The sequence below is a fragment of the Palaemon carinicauda genome, chromosome 13 (assembly GCF_036898095.1).
Source record: "Palaemon carinicauda isolate YSFRI2023 chromosome 13, ASM3689809v2, whole genome shotgun sequence".
NCBI classification, from domain to species: domain Eukaryota; kingdom Metazoa; phylum Arthropoda; class Malacostraca; order Decapoda; family Palaemonidae; genus Palaemon; species Palaemon carinicauda.
Genome location: NC_090737.1, coordinates 103,425,418 through 103,435,417, shown reverse-complemented (window position 1 = coordinate 103,435,417; position 10,000 = coordinate 103,425,418).

The window sequence follows — 10,000 nt, the reverse complement described above, 5'->3', positions numbered from 1 at the left end:
AATTTCATCACATATTTTTTGTTTTCCTATTCTGAAATCCTTGATGTCGAAGATTGCCTATCTCTCTCAGTGTTAGCTTTGCCATGACGATGTTAGCCTATGATTGAATATGTGTATTTGTTCATGTTCTTTTTATAATAGAGTTTCTAATCTCCAAATTTAGGTTACGTTAAAACCTTGCTATCAATGCAAAAAGCGGTCGTTTTATAACGACAACTTCAATGTATACGTTAGTTTGAAGGTGGAAAGATTAGTTGGTACAGTAATGTATAGGAATATTTAAAACAGAAATTGAGAAAAGATTGAATATTTCTGAAATGTGTATGGTACCAGCAGGAATACTATATGAAAAGTGAATGTAATATCATCTAAGAAGTTTTTCAATATTTAGAAGGCAATACGGTACTGGCACCTGATATTAAAAAAAAAAAAGACATAACACCCTTTTCTTGTAACCCTACCGTTATACTGCTGCTGCGTAGAAGCTAAAAGAATGGTGGTTTGTCTGTGCTTACTTACAATAACACTTAATTTCTAGTACATTTTTTTTTATGTCTTTTTATATCACTGAATTCTTGATGTGAGTATGGAAGACGGGGTAGTAACTTTCAACTTTGATCGTACTAGTCTATATCATAGAATCGGTGCTTAATGAACTCTTGAATATTCGACTCTTATATCATGTAAAAAATGATAAAGTATAAGAGATCAAACGTGAACAAAAGTCCATAATTATAAAGATATAAAAGAATAAAATCTAGTCGGATGATATAAACTATTATTAATCTGGTATTGATTTATTTTTGCAACATTACTTACAATCACTTAGATAATCAAAGATTTATACGAAAGGAGGCAATGATGTTGCTCTCGATATATGAAACGCTTTCGTTTTACATAGACTTTGCTAATACTTAAAAGTCATATATATACCTTCTATTTGACTGAGTTTGCCTGGAATTGTAATTCGTGCCTTTATTGGTTATGAACAAACCAATGTTATTATGAATTCCCACCCATACATAAAAACCGATTTGAAAAATTTTCAACTTTCTTTCTTAAGTGGATTTTTGTAACATATGTAATCAAGTAATTTTGGATAGAATAATTTATTTACCAGATACTTATGAGGGATTCATAATTTAGTTTGATAACAATTGCATAAACATACAGAAGTTCTATTTAACACTAGTTAAGATAAGTGAAAAAATAATTTTTATTTTTTGTGTGTTGACTATGACGATTAATTCCTTCACTCTAACTCTCTGCTGTCTTGATGTCTATTCGTGATGATGATTCAATTGTATAAATTTATTCTCGTCCTTTAGATCATATGATTTTTTCTTCTGAAACCTTTAGAATAATAAATAATCCTGTTTATTTTGAATACTGGTCTTATTATAAATTTTAATTGAGAAAATAAGATTTGGAATACATCTTTTTCTTTTTCTGTATATTTTATTAGAGATTTAGGTAGAGTTTGTCGACTGAATCCTTTATTTGTATATAGTTTTCCATTTAAATCATATTTATTTTTTAGGATCCCTAAAGCAATTTCGTTTAGATCTTATTTAATTATATATAAATATGCTCGAAAACCCTTTAAGTTGTAAGAATGTAGCTTTTTAAATATGTATTTTTTGCATTTATTTCTTACACATATGAGCTTATGGAGATGAATCATCTCTTTGAGGTATCCTTTTATCTCATATTAATTGGCTTCCATTTTGGGTATATAAAACTCTGTAGTCTGGTAATTACAATCTCTGGGTTCACAAAACGAGTCACTTTACTTTTCCTTTCGTTTGGCAAAGATAATCTTTGATATTTTGATGACCATAAATATATTTTTTTCTTTGTTTTTAGGTATTTCACATGAGAGTATGTATTCTGTTGTCTATTCACTGTATTTTTACGAAACAGGTTTATATTTTCTGGCAAATTTATCTACTTTTAATTTCAGATCAATTGTGACCTACACAGAACAGTGGCAATTGCTATCTAGCTTCTTTATCCATTTGGTATATCTTTGTGACTCAACCTTTCGAAAACAGAATTGCTGCTGAGCTTTGAAACTTAAACTTAGTGGATAAAATCCTTCATACTGGTACATACCTCAGCAGTTTTGAAATAGATTAAAGAAAAGAAAAATCGTCTTATTTGTAATTCTTGATGACGCAAAGATATTTAATAAAAAAGGAAGGATGAAAATATAAGGTAAATCGTTCGGGTATATATTATCATCAAGGTATTATTTTCTTGATTAATAGCTTTGAACACCATTTCCTAAAACACGTCTATTAGTCAAAGACATCAGTGATTATAAAGGCCTATTATTTGAAGTAAATCAGTGATGAGTAGCTTAATATGAAACGACTTAAAACGATGCTATTAGTTTATTATCATGAAATCTACATGAGGAATTATTGTTTAACAAAAGGGGATATGCAATTTTGGGAAAAAAGGACCAATATCAGTTTTATAAAATAAAAAAAATACCATTTATGTAATGGACAGAATTAAAATGCAATTACTGAAATTGAACTTCTGGAAAAAAAATTAGTGTTACATTACAATGGAAACACAAAACACGTATTACAGTCGAATTGAATTTATATAAAAATGGCATTGTCCAAATTTATGTAAAATAAGTAATATTTTTCATTGTCATTGATATCAAATGGTTTTCTTTTTTATTAAATCAACTTATCAGGAGGTGGAAGGATTTCAGTATCTAAATTGAAATATACTTTACGTATAATGAAATCTCAAGACTTAACTTATACTAATAAAAACCTAATAAGTACTTTAGTAAATAAAAAACAAAACCCGTTATATATATATATAAGGCTGTTTTTGCAATTCTGCGAGGAGTTCCAGGGAAAACCACCAAACGATAGAAAATCTTTGTTGCTCAAGCTGTTCTTGTAAAAATATGAATTTTGATGCCAGGTGAGGAAAAGCTGAAATAGTTTGCAGTGAAAATGAGTTCCCGCGCCTAATATATAAATGAATAAATATATATATATATATATATATATATATATATATATATATATATATATATATATATATATATATAAATATATATATATATATATATATATAAGTGTGTGTGTGTGTGTGTGTTTTTGTGTATGTCTTTATTTGCTCTTGTAATTACAATCATAACAAAATAAAATACGACATAAACGCGAAAGGAAATACCGAAAGATATTAACTGTGTAGAAATAAAAATCTCTTTTATGGGAAGTTTCATACGATATGCAATTTGATGTCACTAAAAAAGGTTATTGCCAACAACAGCCGCCACAGGAAATGTATAATTTACAAAGTTTCGCCAAGTAAGAAATTTGCAACGACACTTTTATGAAACAACAACTTTCCGGGACTTGTGGAGAAAGGGAATCGGAGACAACCGAGTCACGACATGAAATAATTTGAAAACTTTCCTTAACATCTGATGACAGGATCTGTTTTCCCAATAAGACGTTGGAGTCTTGTTTGAGACTTGGATAAGCAGTGCTGATTCGATTCCAAAGCCACTGAGTTCCATTTCAAGATAGCTTGTTTTAGATGTGAGGATAAGTAATGTGTGGGTACATTTATATCGCTGATCGGTTTGCCTTTGGATATCATATTCATAGTTCTTATACCACATTTAAAACACGCCACACCAGAAAGATTACTTTATTATTTTCCCATTTATTTACTGTTGCATCATAATTGCTAGTTTTGAGAGAGAGAGAGAGAGAGAGAGAGAGAGAGAGAGAGAGAGAGAGAGAGAGAGAGAGAGAGAGAGAGAGATTTGATTCTTATCATATTTAACAGTCAATTCAATAGACTATTTTGAGAGAGAGAGAGAGAGAGAGAGAGAGAGAGAGAGAGAGAGAGAGAGAGAGAGAGAGAGATTTGATTCATATCATATTTAACAGTCAATTCAATAAACTATTTTGAGAGAGAGAGAGAGAGAGAGAGAGAGAGAGAGAGAGAGAGAGAGAGAGAGGAGGAGAGAGAGAGAAATTTGATTCATATCATATTTAACAGTCAATTCAATAGAATAGGAAGAACAGTAGATGCGAACACACAATAATTTTCATGATAGTTCTCATGCAGTCAGGGAGAATCCCCATAGATATATTTGCAAAATAATAGCTTTACATAAATCTCAAACTCATTAGCTAAAAATGGAGTGTCTGAGCACCGATCCCCCAATTTGAAGCACAGTAAATAAAAACAGCTTTATTTTTATAATCATTTCAACAAAATCCTGACTGAGAACTGAAAATATACAAACAGCATTTTTCATTCTATTTTGAGACTTGTTAACATAATTTTCCTGAGGTCTGACCCAGGTATCTCTCCTCTTATCATACAAGTAAATTTGAAGCACAGTAAATAAAAACAGCTTTATTTTTATAATCATTTCAACAAAATCCTGACTGAAAACTGAAAATATACAAACAGCATTTTTCATTCTATTTTGAGACTTGTTAACATAATTTTCCTGAGGTCTGACCCAGGTATCTCTCCTCTTATCATACAAGTTTTCTCAAGAAGGAAACGCGGATAATTCTCCAATATTCATACCTTCCTTCATAAAAGAGTGATTTGGATTAAAGTCTGAAAGAAGAGGTTTTCCCTAAACCAGTGCACTTTATTATACTATGTCATGACGATAGCATTCATTGTTCGTCACTTAACGTTTTGAATAACTTGTATATTCTAAACGCCAAATGTGGTTCCATAGAATTTCTGACAACTTTTTTGTTTTTATTGTTATATGGAAAGTGTAATTTTTATCAATTCCCTCATTTTCTTTAGACCTGAATTCCACTCCGTCAATAAATCGAAATGACAAAAGATAAAATTAAAATTTCCCATAATTTCATGAATTATGCTTACAATAATTCTAGTAAAGAAAAACTAATAAAATTTTAAATGGATCATTTACGTTTGTAAATATAGTTTTCTTGTGTATTTTCTAAACCATTTTTAGGAATTCACTCATAAAGTAGTGGAAGATATTTAATATTAACTATGTCAACCTATAAATTTCCAATTACCAAAAGACAGAGAAAATCAATGTGTTCTCTTTCATAGAAATCATCATTTTAATATATCCACTTTATTTATTCCTGATTTTTTTTTTCTTTGGTCGAAAACTTTTTATACTATGTAATTTACACATGACGTATTGTTTGTCCTAAAAAAACAACTTTCTTACATAATGCAAATGATGATACTCCTTTTGCATTATTTTTTTCTTCAGTATTTAGATCTGAGGATGATAAATAACTTAATAGAGATCTAGCTAGAGTTATTGGACTGTGCAAATTACTGGCCAGGAAACTGAAGGAGAACAAAACTAATGTATGATTGTAAGTAGGTCGAGGACAAAGGCTCAAAACATCCTGATCTTAGCTTTGATATTTGTTTTCTTTCTTTTTATTATTATATTTTTTTTACTATATATGTCTATTTTGAAATATTAAGTGTGATTCCTTAGGTCAAATTTACTTATGAGTAACACGATTGGTCTGTCGTTCCTTTAATTTCATTAAAAAATAAATCGCTTATTGGCAATGTCTTTCAAGATTTTCAGTGACAAATTTATTCAGAAAAAGTGTTTATCTTGGATTGCAAGGAAATCTAATTGGAAAACGATTCTTAATAGTTTCTTTCATGGTTCTAGAATTTAGTTGTTCAAATGACTTTCTCTTTGTTTCATTAATGTTAATAATGAATTGAAGGTATAATGTAATCAGAAAGCATTAATATCGTTCGCGATTTTTTTTTTTATTTTGTTCAACATTATATCATTTACTGTAACTTTTTAGTATTCATATGTATCCTATGCAACGACAATAAAGAAAAAATAGGAAATCAAGCCTCATTAATAGAATTAGTGCACTGTAGCCTCAGATGTGATTATTAAAAAAGTACCTGAATATATAAAAGACATTTTTGTTTCATGAAATCAGATTTAAAATCTTAAACAAGGCATAGACACGAACTTCGTTACCCACAATAATGACAAGATACAAGGTACACATCTAGCTGTTTTAACTCTACCTGCCTTAATCATGAAGAACGCGGCGTCTGAACATCATGAGCCCTCTCCATAAATAATATGCATACACATATACATATACCAATATAAACCCACACAAATGCATATACACACATCAGGAATTGTAGAAAATTTGGAAAAAAAAATTATATGATAATAAATTTCCACTCTTTCAGCCAGACGTTCATTCTTTAAATTACTTAATAGGGGGAATCAATTGGCAAATCTCAATATAAACGTTAAATATCAAACAATCTAATATATATCTAGTCATGCATACACGCAACCAATTTCCTAGATATCTAAATAAAAATTTTCCCCATCACTTTGATATAATTTTTATTAGTTTAAAATTCTAGTTTGCTGAAATATTTGAAGACCCTAATCTGGAAAAAAAAGGAAACTTTGCGGAGAAGGTTAGTGATATTCATACCATTTATCCTAATGACTAATACCAATTATCAAAGAGTTGCATTTTGGAACTTCTTAAAACAAAAATGATAATATTTCTGAGTTAGGTCTATCACACTTTGTCGCTTACAAGAATATTCCCAAAACAAGTAAAAGTTATGATTATCACTATATATTTAAGTAAGAAGTAAAAATATGCCATAAAACATATAGATTAATTGAAGTATAGTATATAGCCAGGTTAACTATTTTTGGAATTAGGGTTGCGTTGAATTTTTCTGGTGATTAGAAAATAAATGTTCTTAACTCTATGTACACTGCGTATATAGAGACCAATACAAAACAACAGCTAAACTTTGAGACAACACTGTATATAAAGGAGATCAAGGACTCATATGGCATACTGATGGATTTCGCAAGGTCTTTTAGAGACATCAACCAGAAATAGGCTATGAGGATCCACGGACTCACTCTGATACAAAACGCGCATTTTATTTTTTCTTCAAATGGTACAATGCTACTATTCCTCAATAAATCAAAGTTCATTCACCTCATTTACAAAGATGTAACAGAATAAACTCATAGGAAGATCGCATACCAGAAAATAAATTCATCACCACAGCAGATGTCCAATTTGCAAGATATCTTTATTAGATGGAAGAGTTCCTCGGCAGAAGGTGACAAAAATAAAACAATAAAATAATGAGAGTAGAAAATATCAGTTTAATCGTCAACAACAGACTGATATTCCTCTCACGAGAGTAAGATGAAATCATCCATGCGTTTGACAAATACAGTGTGGATTCTTTGTAAAATGCCAACGGTATACATAGAGCACCAACCAGTATCTTGTACGAGATGGTAGTGACATGTAAAATTCCCAATGAACACTCTCTTTTCACATAGCAAGATGAACGCAGACCTGACCAACAATCTTGCTAAAGAGATTTTGTAGTATAATTGTATATCAGCCAAGGTGGTAATCACCTCTTCCTCTGGGCATACCTGGTCCAACAATAACTTTATATTAGTAGACAACCATTATGGAGGTGACACACCCTTGATCCACCATGCTGACCTAGCATCAAAACGTAACCCATAGGGATGTGCTGATGAGGGCTCCCCCCCCCCCCCCACCATGGGATAGGTATCATAATGTTACTCATATTAAACTATTGCCTCTTACCGAAAAAAAAAATCAATATCCATAGCCTCAATTGTCTATTCTGTAGGTATGGAATCAATATGGAAAACCTTAAGGAAGAAGAGTCCAGCATTTCATTTGTTAACTGTTTTGACACTCGTTTGGCGTAGAATACCACTAAATATCCGTTAATTATCATTACATAAAACCAACTATACATATGTATTCATATTTAAATGAGATAAGTCAATATCTGTTGCTAGTATTTATTTTGATACATACAAATCCCAATACTCCTGTTACTAGGCTGTATTTCATAAATACATAAGAAAATATATGGGTTAGAATCCCGAAAAGACATGTCTATTCTCAATTTCTATTTAGCATATAAGTACCTTCCACTACTGATATGTAAATATTATACGCAAATGATACCGAGGAAATATATTTTCTTTTGCCCTCTATATATTGTAGTTATTTTTAACTTCAGAGACCTCGATATAAGAATAGTGAGGGAAGGGCTTAATATAGAAATAAATATTTTTTATTTCGAGGGAGAGAGAGAGAGAGAGAGAGAGAGAGAGAGAGAGAGAGAGAGAGAGAGAGAGAGAGAGAGAGAGAGAGCTCTTATGAAAGTACCTGCATGGTTTTTAATTTTCATCATAAACACAAGTCCTAGTGAGTTAAATTTGAAAAAAAACAAGAATGGTTCCGTATTATCTCGCAGTCATTTCTGGAAATTCTTTAGTGACTCCGCATTGCAATTTTCTCCGACCATTTGCATGGAAATTTTCCGCAATTGTCTTTGACGGTCTTTTGGATCTACAAAAGAGAGTTGAAATTATGTTCTTTATCATATAAATGACCATATTTTCTCCCTTGCTCTAGGCATTTCGTCTTTTTTACATATTGTTTGTTCGATGTATTTATTGTTTTTTATGATTATTCCAATCTACGAATTTTGTTTTAAAATCAATATATTACTGGATATCGAGTAAAATATGACATTTATTTCTTCTTTATTTGTTTAATCTTTTGGAATCTCAGATATTTCTATAATTTTGTCATCTATTTTCTAAAAAAAAAAAAAGATTATTTTCAAAATGATTATATTCATAGTTTTATAATTTATCATATATCAGGATATAGTCCCCACTCAATATTAGGAATATATATATTTATATATATATATATATATATATATATATATATATATATATATATATATACATATGTATGTATATATATACATATATATATATATATATATATATATATATATATATATATATATATATATATATATATATATTTATTTATATATATATATATGTATATATATATGTATATATATATATGTATATATATATATATATATATATATATACATATATATATAAAATATATATATATATATATATATATATATATATATATATATGTATATATATATATATATATTTATATATATATATATATATATATATATATATATATATATGTATATATATATATATATATATATATATATATATATATTTATATATATATATATATATATATATATATATATATATATATATATATATATATATATATGAATATATAAATAGGTATATATATCAACTAGTCTAAGTTAAAGTTAATGTTATGACTTTAGATATTTGTAGCCATAGTCTCTGTTAACATTTATATATAATAAAAAGTTTTAAAGCTAGATACGCCAGACTATAAAAGCATAGTTACTTGTATATTTTTTCTATTGATAGGCAAGATAGAAATCGCTTCACTTGTGTATATGACTCTCTGAAATGTAGTTTTCCTTTTATATGATTCTTGTAAAAGCTGAAAAAAATATGTACTTGGTCAAATAATGACGTAATAAATGGGAAAGACAATTTAATTGAAGTTCTCTTGTACTGTTTATTTTAAAGTAGAGAAATTATAATAGAGATATGTGTATATTAATGTTTCATATCACTACACTCACCATACAGATATAAAGTCTTAGGGAATTAGATACAAATAAGAAACACGCCGAAAGGTTTGGACAACAGGGTTTAAATTCCCTATGAAGTATATTCGTAAGAAATATAAAAAGAAATGCAAAAAGTGATACTATAATTGTATACCATAAAATAAAAACTAGTAGTTAAAAGTAAAATTATCCTTTGGATTAAATTTCCTTAGTTAGATTGAGTTTTTATCGTTGAAAAGATAGATGTTATATATATTTGACTATTCACTTCAGGCACTATCAACTGGAGAAGGTAATAGTTTTTTTTTTTTTTTTTTTTTTTTTTTTTTGACACACCTACTAGATGCACGCAAAAAAAATGAAAGATAGAAAGTAAAACAAGCAAAATATTAAT